Genomic DNA, 19741 nt, shown 5'->3' with positions numbered 1-19741 from the left:
CCCTGTTGTATCTAGGAAGTCACTAACTTGCTTTTGATTTTACAGGCTCATAGGCAGAGGGGACTTGCCTTGTCTCAGATGAGACATTGAACTATGGACATTTGAGTTAATGCTGAAACGAGTTAAGACTTTGGGGGACTGTTGAGAAGGCATGATTGGTTTTGAAATGTGAGGACATGAGATTTGGGAGGGGCCAGAGGTGAAATGATATGGTTTGGCTGTGTCCCCACCCAAATCTCATCTTGAATTGTAACTCCCACAATTCCCACGTCATGGGAGGAACCCTGTGAGAGGTGATTGAATTATGGGGCAGGTCTTTCCCATGCTCTTCTTGTGATAGTGAATAAGTCTCGTGAGATCTGATGGCTTAAAAAAAATACGAGTTTGCCTGCACAAGTTCTCTCTTTGCCAGCTGCCATCCACAGAAGATGTGACTTGCTCCTCTTTGCCTTCTGGCATGATTGTGAGCCCTCCCCAGTCACGTGGAACTGTGAGTCCAATTAAACTTCTTCCTTTTGTAAATTGCTCAGTCTTGCATATGTCTTTATCAGCAGCATGAAAATGAACTAATACAATTACATTGCTCTATATAATGAAATAATTACACAACTCACCATAATGTAGAATCAGTAGGAGCCCTGAGCTTATTTTCCTGCAACTAGTCCCATCTGGGGCTGATGGGAGACAGTGACAGATCATCAGGCATTAGATTCTCAAAAGGATTGCACAACCTAGATCCCTCACATGCACAGTTCACAATAGGGTTCACACTCCTACGAGAATCTAATGCCCCTGCTGATCTGACAGAAGGTGGAGCTCAGGTAGTAATTCGAGCAATAGAGAGTGGCTGTAAATACAGATGAAGCTTTTCTCTCTCACCTGCCTCTCACCTCCTATTGTGCAGCCCAATTCCTAACAGGCTACAGACTGGGGACCCCTACCCTAGGTGACAGTATAGGGAGTGGGGACTTTGGGAAGTAATTAGGTCCTCATGTTAGAGCCCTCATGAACAGAATTAGTGTCCTTATAAGAAAATGACCAGCTGGGCATGGTGGTTCACACCTGTAATCCTAGCACTTTGGGAGGCCAAGGCAGGTGGATCACCTGAGGTCAGGAGTTCAAGACCAGCCTGACCAACATGGAGAAACCCCATCTCTCCTAAAAATACAAAATTAGCTGGGCGTGGTGACGCATACCTGTAATCCTAGCTACTCGGGAGGCTGAGGCAAGAGAATCGCTTGAACCCGGGAGGTGGAGGTTGCGGTGAGCCGAGATCATGCCATTGCACTCTAGCCTGGGCGACAACAGCAAAAACTCTGTCTCGAAAAAAAAAAAAAAAGAAAGAAAAGAAAAAGAAAATGACCAGAGAGCTACTAGCTCACTCTCCCTCTGCTGTTTACCATGTGAGGATACAACCAGAAGTCAGCTGTTCACAACCCAGAAGAGGTCCTCACCAAAACCCGGCCCTGCTGGCACCCTGATACCAGACTTCCAGCCTCCAAAACTGTGAGGAATACATTTCTGTTGTTTGCAATCCACCCAGTCTATGGTATGTGTTATAGCTGCCCTATCTAAGATAATAGATCATGTAATATCAAAGGAAAGGTAGTTTTGGAAGCCTGGACAAATACATACTTTAGTTACTTTGATTTGTTTCTCTAATTGATCAAGGGAGAAAGTAGAAAATGATGCCCAGAAATAGTATTTGTTGAACCATATCAAATTATTGCTCTTCAACCTTTCTTTATAGCAATTTCACGTGTTTCAAGCTGTTATTAAGCGGAACATCAAAAAGTTTGCTTTTCCTGGTTGTGAACTACCAGGGCTTGCCTTGAACCTAAGGCCAAGAATTGCATGTGGATTTGGGGACACTGGGCTCATCTGTCGAGTAATTTTTAACCCTCATATGGTCCACAGACACTCATTGGTGAACATATGTATGATTAGCCATGAGTGTATTAGGAGACATTTCCCTCTAGCCTGAACGTATAAGTGGGCAAGGGCGACTGAGGATGGCCTGAAGCATTAATGATGTTATCCGAACTAACTAATGAGGCCTTCTCTTCAAGTCTTAAAGTTTAAATTTATATAATCTTTAAACTGAAAGAAATATGAGGTGACCTTCCTCTAGCACACATTCTCTCCCTCCTGCCCCCTATCCCAGGGAGTGCCTCTACAGTGTTCCCAAAGGAAATATCCAGCCCTTTTCCTTTTCCTTTTTTTTTTTTTTTTTTTTTTTTTTTTGAGACTGAGTCTCGCTCTCTCTTCCAGTCTGGAGTGTAGTGGTGCCATCTCGGTTCATCGCAAGCTGCACCTCCCGGGTTCAAGCCATTCTCCTGCCTCAGCCTCTCGAGTAGCTGGGACTACAGGCGCCCGCCACCACGCCTGGCTAATTTTTTGTATTTTTAGTAGAGACGGGGTTTCACCGTGTTAGCCAGGATGGTCTCGATCTCCTGACCGCGTGATCCACCTGCCTCAGCCTCCCAAAGTGCTGGGATTACAGGCATGAGCCACCGCACCCAGCCTAGCCCTTTTTCAATGTGCAAAATAAGTTTTTTTAAATCCATCCATGAAGGTATGAAATAAATAGTAAGTCTTCCTCACCTATCCTCAATAACTGATCTCTTTCCCTAAAATAAACATGCTTAAGAGTTCCCCAGGTAGTTAACCAGAAAAATTATTATGTTTTCACCTGTATTTATGTTTATGCTTTTTAGAATTTACACAAATGGGAATTTAACATTTATGTTCATCCATTTTGGGTTGCTATAAATATCTGAGACTAAGAAAGAGGAAAATAAATTTCAAAAGAACAAGGGATAGATAAGAAGCCTGGGAATGAAACTATAGAAGAGAGATCATGAATTAGGAGATAAATATATTAAAGAGGCTCATACAGTTAGTTTATTTACAAAGAAAAAAAGCGGTCGGGTGTGGTGGCTCACACCCATAATCCCAGCACTTTGCAAGGTCAAGACGGGTGGATCATTTGAGGTCAGGAATTTGAGACCAGCATGACCAACATGGTGAAACCCCATCACTACTACAAACACGAAAAAATTAGCCAGGTGTGGTGGCACATGCCTGTAGTCTCAGTTACTCGGGAGGCCGAGGCAGGACAATTACTTGAACCCGGGAGGCAGAGGTTGCAGTGAGCCGAGATTGCATCACTGCACTCCAGCCTGGGTGGCAAAGTGAGACTGTCTCAAAAAAAAAAAAGAAAAGAAAAAAGAAAAAGAAAAAGAGAAAAGATTTCTTTGGCTGATGGTTCTGCAGGCTGTATAAGAAGCATGGCATCAGCATCTGCTTCTGGTGAGAGCCTCAAGAAGCTTTTAGTCACAGTGGAAGGGAAGGGGGAACAGATGTGTCACATGGCCAGAGCAGGAGCAAGAGAGAGGGGAACAAGGACGGCACCAAGCCATTCATGAAGGATTCACCTGCATGTCCCTATCACCTTCCACCAGGTCCCACCTGCAATGTTAAGGATCACATTTCAACAAACACCCAAACTATGTCAACATGCATACTGCTTTTTATGCTTTTTTTACTTAAAGATCTGCTTGGAAATCCCCATTATGTACAGACAGAAAACCATTCTGAAGTGCACGATGAATGCTTCTAAGGTTTCAGAAAGACCAGCTTGTCTGTTGGGAAACTAGTTGGTTGGTCAGGTTATGACAGTGGTAACAGTCCTATTATAACAGCAGCTGAGGCTAGAAAAAAAATCTGTAGAGAATTCCATTTCGTAGACGCATCCCTAATTTTTTCTCAACAGTCCGTTATTCATGACCTTTTATGTTTCTCCCAGTTTTTTGTCATTACAAATGTTGATACAGGCGTATCCTTGGCAGAGGAATTCACTATTTTTGAGGCAATCTGTTCTGCTGCAGAACATTCCAGTTTTTACAAAATTTGTCCTTGAATTGATCTAATATCCAATAACTTTGGAGTTTAAAGTATTGGTCATAATTTAAAACACTGGGGTCAGAGAGACAAAGAAACATAGAGAATAGTGTGTTCTTCAGGTTATAAGACATTTTGAGTTACGTATTTCAACATAGATCTTGTTGGGCTAGACAGACTTAACAAATAAAAACACTTGAGACCAAATTAATTTGAATTTAGATAAGAAATGAATAATTTTTAGTATAAGTTTGTTCCATGCAATATCTGGGGTATAATTATACTTTAAAAGTATTCATTGTTTATCCAAAATTCATATTTAATTAGATGCTTTGTAAGAATCTGGTAACCCTTCTTCTGAGTTTCTTCTAGCTCAAAATGACCCCTTCTGTGACCATTTCTCATATTATTTTGTTCCCAGAGGCTCTGGCATTGGAGTCATCTTCAAACTATGACACAGAGCTCCAGAGAAACCCAGCATCGGTCTTCCTTTTCCTAAGCCAATTCAGCACTGTGTCAGCCATTTCTATCCACACCATAAGGCTTGTGCCCAAGATACAGACCTATGAGTAAAAGAGGATCCACACATTTGGTTCCTACCATACCAGAGAGAGATGGAACTATTCTGAAAGGAAAGGAGAATGACCATCTCTATTACCTACAAAATGTGTTACCGGAAAACCACTGAACAGCCCTGCTTTACGACCTTACTTCCCTGGGCCACTATTTCCTTCAGTACAAAAGGAAGTCATTAAACTAGAATTCTTCAAATCAAATAATCTACACACTCTAATAATAACACAAAGTACAATGCCACTGGTACTTTCTTTAATGCAAACACTATATATTTATTATTTATTCAACCCATACTGCAAATTTCTTGTTTATATTTTATTTTTTTGTAACTTTGTCAAGTGGTTGGTTTATTTTTAAGCTTTCACAGTAGCCAAAGCAGGCAGGTTTCCATATAATGCATCATATTGAGGCTATATTAATTATTCATCAACGAGATCATGTGAGCCTGGGTGCAGGTATTGGATCCATTTATTTTGACACTTTAACAACCAGTTTGGATTGGCCATATTGCTAATCAACAGAGTTCAACGGGTTGTTAACGAGCATAAACACATACAATTCCTAGAGGGTAGACTTGGCTTCAATTTTAACCACGAAAAGAAGTGATGAAGAAAGGAAAGAATGTGGAGTGAAAGAGGGGAAAGAATGATTGAGAGAACAGGAAGAAATGGCTAAAGGAGGCAAAGCAAGCAAGGGGCAATAATCACTCTCCCCATTTCTGCTCCTCTCACTCAGCCCAGGTCATTTCTATTAGGCCATAATTTTCCTAAATAGCCCTGATAAAATGCATCATATTACATTTATCATTCTGCAATCTGCTTTTTCACTCAGTGATATTTCCTGAAGCTTTTTCCAAGTTAGCACTTAGGGCTCCACCTCACTGTTTTTACTACTGTATACTCTGTCATTGTAAAAATATACCACAATTTATTTAGTCCCCTATTAAGTTATTTACCTTTATTGCTATTACAAACAATGTTGCAATAAATATGCTCGTTCATTCTTTGTCATGTACATTCAAGAAGTTTTCTTAAATGTAACTTCTGAAAAATAGAATTTTCTGGTCAAATAAAATACAGGACTTTAAATAGATCCTGTCAATTTTGAAAAGGTCTGGAAGGTAATAGTTTATTCTCTTGGGAGTGGACTGCTGTAACAGTCAAAAGGAATTTTATCCTCATCTATAATTCTTAATTATTAACATAATTATTAATATAATTTTTAATCGATATTTAACAAAGAAAATAATTTATTAATCATATCATGAAACAATAATTTTTTAAAAAAGAATATTATTTTAGACACGTAACACATCAATGGCTTAAAAAACTTTGAGTATCAAAGAGATCCATTCATCCTGCCTCTCCCATCAGGGTGCCTGCCTATGGGTGAAAATAACTGTCTTAGTGAGAAAAGGCTGAACCTACACACACACACACAACACACACACACACACACACACACAGAGACAGAGAGAGAGAGGACTGTCTAAAAGTCACCCTTGAACAGGCTAAACACATGCCCTTTCCATCCAAATCTGATACAAGGGCTCTGGATGGGGCTGGGGTTTCTAAGGGAACCACCAAGGAGTGGCTTCCATTCAGGTTCTGAATAGTTTATTAGGTTGGTGCAAAAGGAATTGTGGTTTTCGCCATTACTTTTAACAAACAAAGAAATAAGGTGGACACCAAAATATCTTTAGTAAGCTGATTTTGGTACGTTTGAGAATACAAATTCCATGTGTCAGTAAAGAGTCCTACTAATACTGAGCCTCAGAATTAGGCAGACTTACCTGCCAGTCATGTCCCTAGCCCAATACCCTGCCCCGTCAGTCCAGATCCCATCAAAATTCAGAGGGCACACTCAAATTAAGATAATTCAAGGAAATTTGATCAAAAGTATGGACAGGGAAATTACTCCTAGGTGAAGACCAGCATGTGTCTTAAATCCAATCCCCAGGCAGCAGACTCTTGAGAGAGACATGCAGGCAGGGAGTGTTCTGGGGAGTGGCCTCGATCAAGATCGATGCCCATGCAGAATGAAAGAAGTGGGATGGGGCAAAGGGAGGTATGAACTGCAATGAAGTTGTGACGAAGGCCTCAGTCAACCCCATGGGGAGTTCAGGGAGTAGGATGAACCCTCCTAGATGTCTCACTAGATGCAGGCAAATTGAGCCTTTCTGCTTCTGCACTGACCACACACTGAATTGGGCTGTACATTCCCTGGGGAGGGGAGTGTGGTCTGGGTGAAGAGAGGTGGCTCATCTTTTGCTAAAGGCAATTCCTGGAGAGGGACTCAGTTAAGCATCACAGGTTACCCACACCCTCAGTAGCTGGGAGAATGATCTTAGCTCTGACAAGGCATCTGGGCAGTGCCTACAGCATGAACTCAGATTCAGCCCCAGGCCACTTGGATTCACTTTCATTTTATAGTAAAACTTGGGAACAGCCCCTCCAAGATTCTCGCTGGCCTGTTTTCCTAGGTAAACTTAACAAGAGGAAGGCCAGTGACAGGAATTATAGCCCCAGAACCCCCCCAACTTCCATGCTGCAGTTTCAAGGTAACTACACACATCATTTCTCTCCTCCCCTACTCATTCTAGATTCTCCTCACCCTTGGCTAACACCTCTGATGGTCTAAGAGGCTTACCTGTTGGGGACACCTCCACCTTCAACAGTAAGATCTGAGCCTTTCTCAGGCCATGACCACTGCATTTGTCCATTTTTTGTTGAAATTAGGCAAGAGGGTTCCAAGAGAACCCCAGGGAGTAACAGCAGCCCCACCTCCTCCTGATCATCAGGGCCCATTACTCCTGCTGGGATGAAGGCTATTTCCCTTTTCTGATAGGCTTTGGCATGAGCGACATTCAGTAAGCATAGCTTAAAGCTTAATGGGTCTCCTGCTGAGTTTCCTGGTGGAAATGTTCTCCCTTTAGAAACTAGGACTTCTAAACCACAAAAGCCTGGGAGTGTAGTAAGAAGCATAAATTCCCTACATTGGTCACTTGAAGTGATATAAGCCGGGCTGTGCCTATTTCTACTCTTTGATTTCCAGACTCGCACTTGCTATCTACTGGGGACACAGCCCTAGGGAATGGTTGTTGATTTAGGACATATATATTATGTCTGGAGAACAGCGCCCATCTTCACAGCTTATCATCTCCAAGCTGGGTCCTCAGTGTCTAGTAAGCAGCTTTTTTTTCACTCTTTCAGATCTCAACTTCTGAGTGACATAGGATGTGATAAGGCCAGGGGATACCATAGTCAAGGGCCCACTGCCACACCTCCTTGTTTTTAACTGAGTTCTCTATCTCTCAATCCAATGCAGTGCTACAAGGGATCCTATGTCCGTGAGTTAAGCCTTTTGAGAGTCATACTGGCAGATTATTCCAGGCAGAAAAGGGAGTCTTGTATCTGGTGCACATGTTGATTCAGTCAACACGAAACACTGCTCCTTCTGAGATGAGAGGGTTCCAATGTAATCTCTTGCCACCAAGTGGCTGGTTGGTCTCCACAGAGGATGTGCTGAATCAGTGGCTCAGTATTGGTCTATGTTCCTGCAAGGCTGGACATACAGGGTGGCAGATCAGTCTTAGTAAGAGGGCACCCATGCTGTTGGATCTGTGCATAGCTTACATCTCTGCTGCCATGGTGTGAGGTCCATTTGTTAGCATCAGAGTGACCAATGACTGATGTCAGCTGGCTGGGTCCCTTTGCCTACTGGGTTGTAGTGCCTTTTCCCTGGAAGATACTCTCTGTTGAGCATTAATATTTGATACAAAGCTTGTCACACATTATCTCTCTCAAAGAGGCTTTCATGAGCTTCTTCCCTAGGTCTCTTCAACCCTAATCCTCCAAACTTTCTCCTTCCTGGCTCTGGTTAACTGGACAAGCCATTTTTTTACTGACAATGAGCCCACATGTGTTCTTACTGTAGACCACTTCTCTTTGCACACGAAGTGGATAAACATGCACACTTCCCAGATCTCTGCTTGTTAGAAGAATTTCTCTTCAGTCTTTCTTTCAGACCACCCCTGAACAGAGCTGTAGTAAGCAGGCCCTATACTGCTCATACCCATATAAAGAGCCAACCCTTCTGTAAACCAAGTTTGGCCTTTTACCTCCTTCATCAGCCAATCCTAGGGGCTCCTGCCCCCACGGAGATGTGGGTGTGAGCTGAGGGAAAGACACTACTGCAAAAGTGGCAGGTGAATGGGTCTGTGCCTGCAGGTGCCCAGCCCCAGATGTGGCTCTTTCATCTTACCATGAATTTCTTGTAGGAGTGTAAGATTTTCTGATTTGGTGGGTCTGACAGAGGCCAAAGGAGTTCACTGATGTATGTCATTCAGGTCAGCCTCCTGGAGCCTGGAGACGGGTGGAGAAGCATAGACAGTGGATTAAAGGCAGACAGAAGATACTCAGGTCACCCCTAAATCCTGCCCACTACAGGGCAGAGCCCTGGAGGAAGAGTAGAACTTGTGTTTCCAGTGGGTAGCTCATTCCCAATAATTCTTCCCAGATTAATCAATCATTAAATGATGTCCACTTCCCAGGAATAGAATGAGTAAAGGGGCAGAGAGAGGTCAGAAGTATGCTTAGGGAAAATTCCTCTTAATGGAAACCCAGTAGGAAAGAAGCATTCCTGCTCCAGTAAGCACAACGGATCCGGTTCTCCAGGCCCAGAAGAACTAAATGCAGCCTCATAGGGGAGGTCCCATTAACAGCTAGAATGTTCTAGTGCTGTCCAGCTCCAGTGCTGTCCAACAAAACTTTCTGTGGAGATGAAAATGATCTAAAAGTCTGTGCTGTCCAGGAGAGTCACTGGCCACATGTGGTTACTGAGCACTCTATATGTGGCTACTGCGACAGAGGAAATTAGTTGTTTTAGATTTAATTTTGATTTATTTAAACTTAAATAGCCATATGTGGCTAATAGCTACTGTATGGGACAGCACAGAGACTAGGGAATGTGTAGGCACTGACTTTACAGGTAAACACCTTTGGACCCCAATCACACCTTCCCATGGAGCTAATGAGAGCACAGGCACTTTCACCTAAATCCACTGAAATAGGCTTTTGAGTCATTCAGGCCCCACATCACTGCTCACCAGCTGTGTGATTTCAAGCAAGCACTTTACTCTCTGAGATTCAGTTTTCTTATCAGTGAAATGAGAATAATACTTTACAGGGCAGTTGTGGATATTAATGAGAGAACACCTGTAAGATGTCCGGTCTATAGGGGTCATTTTATTAACACCCCCTCATACCAGACCCCAGCCTCAACTTTCTAACCTCTATGTTCTTCTACTTCTGCTTTTCCTTAGTGAATCCCTAAAATATCAGCCAGTTCTTTAGTCTGAGCTTGCTATCCCACTGTAGAAGAAGAAAGTCAACAGGGCTTCCTGCTTTGGATATTCATATTTATTGACCTCAGAGAATTGGAGACATGGATCACTTAGAATATGAAATAGAGGGTTGGTACTTTACTTTTTGGAGAAGGGGGAGTGGAGTTCATTCTGTAATCTCATAAACACAGCATTAACTTCTACATCATCCGCAGTCTACCCTAACAACAGAATTACTTAATCAAAATCAGCAGGCTCGTTGCATCAGTGGAAGTGAGATTCTCACCTGTTTTTGCTGCCAGATCCTGGGAGTAAAAGATGAGAGGCTGAAACTCTCAGTTGAGAGCCCTCATTTTAGAATTACGTAATACCTCATGGGCAAACAGCCAGAGCCAAATTTGGCAATTCACCAAGGCTCGCTGGAGGCCGACTTCTCCTCCGTTTGTTGGCTGCTTGGCGAGTTGCTTTTGTTTTGGTTTGGGACGTCATAAGTGATGTTGTGAGCTGTGCGAGTATTCTCAAGTCTGCCTTGTGGCCTGTTGTTGCGGGGAGGAGAGCTCTTCCTTTGTTTTCACAGCTCGGTAATGATCTTGTTATTTCTGCGGCAGGAGGTGTCGGGAAGTTCAGAGGTTCCAATTTTAACCAAGCTCCACTAAGGGTCCCTCTGATGAATTTGTGTTTTAATTTTTTATCCTTGTCTCAGCACCAGACATCATATACACAAATAAAATGTATGAACCTGGCCTGGGGACTGGGAGCTGAGAAGCCTTGCTGAGTTTCAGGGATGAGTTTTAACATCAGAGCCTCCTCATCTGTTTACTTGTTATTACCTATGCAAAATCCTGTTATGAAGGCACAAAGTAGGTCAGGCCCAGCTGTACCAAAACAGAACATAGTGAAGGAATTATAAAGATATCCGTAAAAGCCTGTCCCGTCCATGATAAGACACACTTTCACAGATTTTCTTTTGGTGGTAATCCTGCAAGTCAACCTCATGTCAGTGAACTAACTCTTCCACCTTTGTCAAGACAGCAGGAGTAAGCCAGTGTTTCTAACAATGTTTTGTGGAAAAGGGCAGTGTGTATTTACGGTAATCAAAAGCACTGAGAACCTAGAGAAACTTCTATCCCAGTCTGATGTACTCTTATGAGACTTTCTGTCCTTTCCAGGGCTTTGTTTTTCATGAAAAATAATAAAATAACTTTCATTAGTTCCCTCTCAACTCCTAAAAATCACTTTGTACTATTCTTAAAAAAATAAAAGTGTGTATGAACAGAACACACGAGCATATCTTCAGATTACCTGCATTTAAATAGCTCTACCAGTTTGCAAACCTTTCTGGAAAGATGGGGAAAAAGTTTTAGGCAACTTGCCATCTTAAAATGAGCTAAAGTTAAATCCCTAGAGAAAAAGAGAAAGTGGGAAGAGTTGTAGTCCCAATGCCTTCAAAGACAAATGGAATTAATTAGGGCACAGAGCAAGCAAAAAGAAAAGAAAAAGTCATGTTCTAACTTCAGTAGGGTGTTTTTCTCTCCAGAGGTCTTTTTCCGAGAGAAGTCCACATTAGAAAACATTTATCTCATGGAACTCCAGTCTTAGCAGCCCAGTGTAGAGGCTCCAAATCTGCTTATCTGGGCAGAGAGGAAGCACGTACTTCATTCCTTGTTCTGAAAAATGCCGGTAAACCAGTGGGCCTTGTGCCTGACCTGCTGTCCTTGTCAGTAATTGTAGATTTCCTTCTCAACATCTCTTTCCCCACCTCCATTCAGAGGGCCACTTGGAGAGAAAACCAGTTCCTAAAAAGATGCCCAGAAAAATGTGAGTAAAAGGGCTGCTCCATGAACACCCTCCCCACCAAGGGCACAAGAAAATGATGTCCTCTGGTTTCTTATTTGCCCATCCAGCAGGGTGATCTGAGAGTTTCATCCCACTACAGAGTGAAGATGTTTGCACAGTTCCTTTCCAGCCCCACATCCCCATCCATATTCCTGGTAGCATCTATGCAATCAGATAACATAGGCAGCACCACCACACCTAGTATTGTCATTCTGAACACCTCTGCAAGATCCCTTTTTTCCTCCCATTGTCACTTCATACAAAAAAAAAAATATGTATATATATAGCCTCAAAGTGGAAAAGAGAGAAGTAGGGTAGATGGCTTAGGCGCAGTGCCCTACTGAACAGCAGAATATCCCCTCTCATATGTGTCGGGATCCTTCAGGGACCGCTCTGCCTATGTCCTCTCCCCTTGATTAAGCCTCAGTCTGCCCCTCATCCCCCACCATGCAGCCTCTTCTCTCTAGAGTCCAAGGTCGTGTTCTACACAGAGATCTAGAGATGTGGTATTATGGAACAGTCCTAGGCTAAGTCAGACGTGGAGCCCAAGCCCAGATCTCCCCAGAAGTACAATCTTCTGCAAACTACTTAACCTCTGGGAGCCTTCATTTCCTCATGTGGTAAGTGTGGATAATAACACCTAATTCACGGAGCTGGTATGAGGCTCAGAAAAGATAATATACAAAAAGCTTCTAGTTTGGCACACAGTAAGAGCTCAAAAAATATCAGTGCTTTCTGTCTTGCATAAAATAGTCAATGAATCTGAATGAATAAATCAGCCTTTCTTTCTGTCCCTTTCTCTCTCTGTCTTACACACACACACACTTAAGGCAAGACAAGAAAAAAGGGACAGAGGAGTAAATAAGAGGAACACATCTAGTGGTACATAAAGTCATTCAAGCTTTCTAGACTATAGTGACCTCATCTATAAAATAAGGAGGTTGGGTTGCATGATTTTGAGATTTGATGAAAAACTGAATTGATCTGTGAGAAAGAGAAAAGAAGTAAACGGACACAGGAACGACTGTGGGAGGTGGGATCACAGTCTCCAGAACACCTACAAGAATAAGAAGGTTTTCCTGGAGAGGGTGACAGGGATTCCTTCCAACTTCCTCAGAGGACCCAATCCCAGAGGATGCAGGAAGACATAGGATCTAGCCAGCATAAATGCCACTCGACAAATGGTAGATATGCCAGAGGCGTTTGAACCAGAGCAACTCCATCTTGAGTAGCGGCTGGAAAAAATGAGGCTGGGACCTACTGGGCTACATTCTGAGATGGTTAGGCGTTCTAAGTCACAGGATGAGATAGAAGGTTGGCACAAGATACAGGTCATAAAGATTCTGCTGATAAAACAGTTTGCAATAAAGAAGCTGGCTAAATCCCACCAAAACCAAGGTGGCGATGAGAGTGACCTCTGGTCATCCTCACTGCTACCTTCCCACCAGCGCCATGACAGTTTACAAATGTCATGGCAATGTCAGGAAGTTACCCTATATGATCTAAAAAGAGGAGGCATAAATAATCCTCCCCATGCTTAGCATATGATCAAGAAATAACCATAAAATTGGGCAACCAGCAGCCCTCAGGGCTGCTCTGTCTATGGAGTAGCCATTCTTTATTCCTTTACTTTCTTAATAAACTTGCTTTCACTTTACTGTATGAATTTGCCTTGAGTTCTTTCTTGTGCTAGATCCAAAAACCCTCTCTTGGGGTCTGGATCAAGACCGTTTCCCATAACAGGTAGGTAACAAGTTCAGCAATGTACACACAAACAAAATTTCATCAAGGCTGGAAATGCTTCTTCCCCTTTAGTTTCTGTCACAATGGCTGTTCAGCCAAACAACAGGGGCGGGGGCAGGCAGGAAAGGGGCATGGAGCAGAGGTTCAAGCAGATCCCCATCATATAGATGCTTTCCTCCAGGCTGCTCCAGATCCCAGACTCCTTGAATCAGTCATTCTGAATTTACCCTTCTTTTCTAGCTGACACTGGTGAAATGAGGAAAGAGCTGGGCCGGATATTTTATTATGAGGCATATGAGGGAGTGAAGAAAATACCAGACACTGGCCAGAATGGGCAAGATGTCTTGCAGATTAGGCGTTATCTTGAACTGGAGACTGGGAGATGCCTGGGTGGTAGTCAGAAACTAGGTGGTCCCGGACAACTGCTAGAGACCCGCTCATTCAATGCCCAGTAGATATTCTAAACAAGCAAAATTTCTTGCATTTCTGGAAAGGGTGTTGGCTTTTATTTAAATTCAGTTTAGTTCAACAGCATTCTTTCCCCCATCTCGTGTTGAGGGTTGCCTGTCCTTGAGGAAAATGAGGGTTGCCTTTGGTGCCTTTAGTTGGTAAATCAAAGACATGGGGGATTTCGTTTCCTCAGCTCCAGGCATGAGAGGTGTCTGTGCCTGCGCATGGAAGAGCCAATGCAGCTGGACTGTGCTCATTTCTGCTGCAGACAGATGGCTCTGCACATCCCCTCATGGACACTGGGCTCTCTATCCGGCCAGGATCACAGAAAATAAAACCAAACATTATTTGCTTGCAGATTAAAAATAAAAAGAAAAGGAGCGGGATTAGGCCTCAAATGTGTTTCCCTCACTAGTAGGGTTCTTTTCTTTGCTTTTAACTCAGGTGAAATGGCCATGCCGTCATTATAAAACTGTGAGAGAGTGAGAAACACAAAGAAAATAAAGATTTCTGGTGAAATAAGTATTACAGAGGCTTTTTCCCCTTGTAGCTGTGTGGTAAAAACTGGAAAACTTTTTACAGTTTTCTCGAATTATAACTCTGAGTAAATTCACTCAACCCATTCAACCCATTCAAAACTGCACCCCTCACTGTGACCCCACATTCCAGCTCAGTCCCAGACCGTATCAGCTGTCGGTGTTCCAGTTCCCACAGTCAAACCGTCAGACTTTGTGGAGGGCTCAGTGGCACAAATTCGCTCTGCACTGTCCGGCTTTCTTTGCTATGTATTGAATGAAAGAACAGCTGACAGAGGAGAGTTTGTGTCTCCTCTGAGGTCTCTTCACTCCCCAGTGAGTTTGAAGAGAACCTACAGAGAAACTGGGTCAGGTACTACAAAAATCCTGCAAAGGTTTACCATCCGGAGGTGGAGAACAAATACACGTTTTCACCATTTCTGCATTTTTGCCCATCAGTTTACTGCACCCTCCTCAAGCAGATCAGGCCATTGTTGGAGTGAGCACTGATTAGAATACCAAAGCCTAGAGCTAAGCTTTTTGCTAAAAGAGATGCTGACTTGTAGACTCGCAGGATTGAGAGGCCCAAGTCTCTGGAGCTAGATGAGCTTGTTTGATTTAGTGGCAGCACCAATCTGATCCTTTAAATTGTTTCCTAGCAGAATGTAACCAGCACTTTTGAAAGTCAGTCTGACTGTAATTTGCTACTAATTGTAGTTTAAAATGAGCTACTCTGGGCCCAGCTGATACCAAAGCATAAATTCAAGTGGCTGCTCTCAGGACGTCCTTGGATTAAGGTGAGCTTTAGTATGCTCACTACCTGGGCTTCTGGAAATTGGATAATTTCTATACCTATCATATGTATCACCCCTACTCATCAAATTAAGTTAAGCCCCTAGATGATGGAAAAGAGAAGAATTGCTCTGGGTGGCATTTAAATTTTAGCAAAAATCAGTGTTACTGTGACTAACTGTGCATGCTTCTTTTTTTTTTTTTTTTTGGTTACATGAGTGTGTTCTTTAGTGGTGATTTCTGAGATTTTAGTGCACCCTTCATCCATGTATACACTGCACCATATTTGTAGTCTTTTATCCCTTGTCCCCCTCCTACTCTTCCCCCAAAGTCCCCAAAGTCCATTGTATCATTCTTATGCCTTTGCATCCTCATAGCTTAGCTCCCACATACCAGTGAGAACACACGATGTTTGGTTTTCCATTCCTGAGTTACGTCATTTAGAATAATAGTCTCCAATCTCATCCAGGTCACTGTGCAGTTTGCTTCTATTATGCCTTTCTCTGGACCCAACTTCTGAGATTTTTCCTGCTCTTTCCTTAGGTCATTTACCCCTTAGGGCCATATCCACAAAATGTTGTCCATAGACCACTTTAGGCCTTTGCAAAAATGCAGACCCCTAGACCCTAATCTTACTCTAGTAAATCATAACTTGGCTGTGGGGTAGGAGGCAGTTCCAGGAATCACCAGGTAAAATAAGATCCCTGAGGATTCTGATGTACATCCACCTTTGAGAACCACTGCCTCATAGGGAGATTAGAATGATTCATCCTTGCATTATTTTTAAGTAAAAAAATTGAGCACTTTAAAGTAAAAAAATTGATTGCAGTGAAATGGAAGCCAAGAGGAGAATGTGGATTGGAGTGCTAGGATAAGCTCCTTCGTTGTTCTCCAAGCTCTACCACTGCCCATACTACCATCCCTCCCACGCTGGGTATCACAATCTCAGACTGACCAGGTTGGATTCAGGGCTGCTATCAAGATCACACAGCACATTTTGGGGTACTCCATAATTTGACTTTGGTCTCCTCCTTTTCTCTCTCATGCACTCCAGTCTGGTCAGTGGCTCTGTTCTGCTCACTTAAGCCATGCTCATGCCAGGCTTTATGTCTTTGCTCACCCTGTCCCCTCCCTTCCACATAGAAAGTCTTGCCTCTGACCCTGACATATTCTAAGCCTACCGTCTTTCCTGTTTAAATCTTAATCCCGTGTAAACCTTTTCCATTCATTTCAGAACACCTTCATCACTCCATTCTCTGAAACTTTACTTCCCCTAGAGTAAGTCTTAATTAAAAAAAAAAAAAAATTAGCATTTAATTATGACATTTGTGTAAGTTTCATTTTGCCAGCTAGATTTTGAAGTTCTCTGGCCAAAGAGACAGACTTTTTAATATTTCCCTCAGTTTCTAGCACTGAGCACAAAGTAAGTAAATGGTGTGAATCTAATACTTCCTTTTAAAATTATTGATTGATGGAATGCCTCCCTGCCTGACCAGAAGATTATGTGGTAATTTCAGCCACCCCTATCATGTATGACCTCAGTCAATGGCAACAGTTGAAAGTCAGTGTCTTTCAGAAGACACTGAAAATTGGCACAAAAAATGTGCACAGAGGACAGCACTCCACTGGTCATTATTTATTAAGCTTCAACTGTATGCCAGGCACTTGGTTAGATGTCAAGAACAGAATGGTAAGTAAAACACCCTCGCAGCTCTCATGGGATTCCTGCCCTCCTGGTAGAGATAGAGCATATTCAGGTGATCATAAAAGTTAATATAAGTTTGCAACATGATACACATTAGAAAAAAAGGATATCAGGCTGGGCGTGGTGGCTCACACCTGTAATCCCAGCACTTTGGGAGGCTGAGGTGGGCAAATCATAAGGTTAGGAATTCGAGACCAGCCTGGCCAACATGGTGAAATGCCGTCTCTACTAAAAATATAAAAAGTTAGCTGGGCATGGTGGTGGGCGCCTGTAATCCCAGCTACTCAGGAGGTTGAGGCAGAAGAATCGCTTGAACATGGAAGGCGGAGGTTGCAGTGAGACGAAATCGCACCACTGCACTCCAGCCTGAGTAATAGTGCAATGAGACTCCATCTCAAAAAAAAAAAAAAAGAAAAAGAAAAAAAGGATATTGTCAGGCCTCTGAGCCCAAGCTAAGCCATCATATCCCCTGTGACCTGTACGTACACATCCAGATGGCCGGTTCCTGCCTTAGCTGACGACATTGCACCACAAAAGACATGAAAATGGCCTGTTCCTGCCTTAACTGATGACATTATCTTGTGAAATTCCTTCTCCTGGCTCATCCTGGCTCAAAAGCTCCCCTACTGAGCACCTTGTGACCCCCTACACCTGCCCGCCAGAGAACAACCCCCCTTTGACTGTAATTTTCCTTTACCTACCCAAATCTTATAAAACGGTCCCACCCCTATCTCCCTTTTCGGACTCAGCCAGCCTGCACCCAGGTGAAATAAACAGCCTTGTTGCTCACACAAAGCCTGTTTGGTGGTCTCTTCACACGGACGCGCGTGAAAGATATCATGTGGGCTCTGAAAGCAAGAAACAGGAGGATCTGTTTCCCTGGGGTTTGAAGGAAGAGAATTGCGCTGGAAACAGAACTTGGAGCCTCCAGGTTAAGACTGCAAACCTCCTTCCCTCTGGCTACTCCCATCTCCCATTCTCTAAAATTAGAGTTGCATGACCTTTCCTTTAGGGGTCCCCAAACTATTAAAGAGCTGCTTAAATCCATGTGGCTGAATTGTGACTGCCAGGTGATTAATCTAATTTATACCAAAATTGGCCAAATCCCTTGGACTTTCTGGCAATAAAATGGGTATGATAACAGAGCCTTGCTAAATCCACACTGTGAAGACGAAGTGGCCCCCAATCAGTAGAGATTTAGCTCCAAATTATTTCTTTGTTAAGAAAGCCCCGCCACCCACCCCCGCCCCAAAAAATAAAGGAATGAAGGGAAAGGTGTGTGTGTGTGTGTGTGTGTGTGTGTGTAAGCAAGAAAGCAGTTATCCCTGTTCCAGTCGGTTCTTAATAAGACTCAGTTACACATTTCAATTGCTCTCTTGTGACTTTCTGTGGGTTACAAGAAAGGAATATATATATATATATTTTTTGAGATGGAGTCTCGCTCTGTGGCCCAGGCTGGAGTGCAGTGGCGCGATCTCGGCTCACTGCAAGCTCCGCCTCCTGGGTTCACGCCATTCTCCTGCCTCAGCCTCCCCAGTAGCTGGGACTACAGGCGCCCGCCACCACGCCCGGCTAATTTTTTTTTTTTTTTTTTTTTTTTTTGTATTTTTAGTAGAGACGGGGTTTCACCGTGTTAGCCAGGATGGTCTCGATCTCCTGACCTCGTGATCCGTCCGCCTCGGCCTCCCAAAGTACTGGGATTACAGGCGTGAGCCACCGCGCCCGGGCAACAAAGGAATACTTTAAGGGGTTCCAAAAGAATCCTCTTTGGAAAATTGGCCACCTATCAACTGACAGAGGGTATTGTTTATTCCTGAATAGCGTTGTCAGCTACAAGCAAATTTAACAACAAGATAGTTACTCTGAAAACGCAGTGTGTAGAAAATGCAATAACATATGGAGACAGAGATGTGTTTTTATTACTTTTCTTTTGTGTCGCTTACAGAAAGTGTGCCACATGTGTCTCTTGAGAGTGTGTGGGAAGGTATGGAAAAGTGGTGAGGAGATTCCAGAGACGCTGGCCACTTAATATAGCCCTATTCAGTCAGATGGCTTCTATTATGCAAACTCACACATTGAAGACATTTTCTGTCAACCTTTAAAACATGGGATTCAAAACAGCATTGTCATAAGACCCAGAAGATTTAAATAGATAATGCATCTGATTGTATTTAACAAAAAACAAAACACCTTCAGTGAGTAAAACTATGAATGCCTTTGCATTAAATCTGATCTGCTTTGAATAGCCGTTTAATTATTAATCAAACCATAAAAGCAAAAGATACCTGTTTTTACAAATAAGTACTTTCTGTATGTCTCTCTTCTCCATGTATTTACATATTCTGAACACATTTAGAAGACAGTCTGATAATAAAATGTACTTACATTTTGCTTCTATGTTGCAGGCAGCCTTCTAATGTCTTTGTACATCTGTAACTCATTTTCTACTTGCAACAACCCTAGGAGGAAGGCAGAACCTTTACTTCCATTCACAGTTGAGGAAACTGAAGCCCAGAGAGGTTAAGTAACTTGCCCAAGGTCACATAAATGATCACAGGGAAAGACATGATTTGAATCCAGGCTTATGCAAGTGAGTGAAGCCTCTTGACTTCTTTTCCATATTCCCTCTCTAAGACTTATGAAGAGGGATGGCTGGTAGTAATTGTAATTGTCTTTGAGTAGGTCAAAAAATACATAATGTTTCCCTAGGCTTTCCATGGGCTAATTTTTAAAACTCTTGTTTAGCTAGATAGTTAATGATGCAATAGTCCAAGTTAACTTACAGCAAACTAAATATCATAAATAAATCACAGACCACTAATTTGTACAACCTAAGCCAGAATTTGCAATGAAAGCAAGAGGGAGAAAATGTTTGAG

At 42.8% G+C, this 19741-nt stretch overlaps 1 long non-coding RNA gene across 1 annotated transcript; it reads right to left on the bottom strand.

The window, feature by feature from the left end:
• Nucleotides 1-4825: 4825 nt before the first annotated feature.
• On the bottom strand, nt 4826-19312 carry LOC129533677 (uncharacterized). The gene is made up of 3 exons (XR_008679989.2): nt 19250-19312; nt 8743-8843; nt 4826-8043 (listed from the first exon to the last, which is right to left on the bottom strand). It is a non-coding gene; the product is annotated as an uncharacterized lncRNA (long non-coding RNA).
• Between the last annotated feature and the right edge of the window lie 429 nt (nt 19313-19741).

Source organism: Gorilla gorilla, chromosome 4 (genome assembly GCF_029281585.2).
Source record: "Gorilla gorilla gorilla isolate KB3781 chromosome 4, NHGRI_mGorGor1-v2.1_pri, whole genome shotgun sequence".
Classification (NCBI taxonomy): domain Eukaryota; kingdom Metazoa; phylum Chordata; class Mammalia; order Primates; family Hominidae; genus Gorilla; species Gorilla gorilla.
This window is presented reverse-complemented; position numbering and strand designations above follow the sequence as displayed.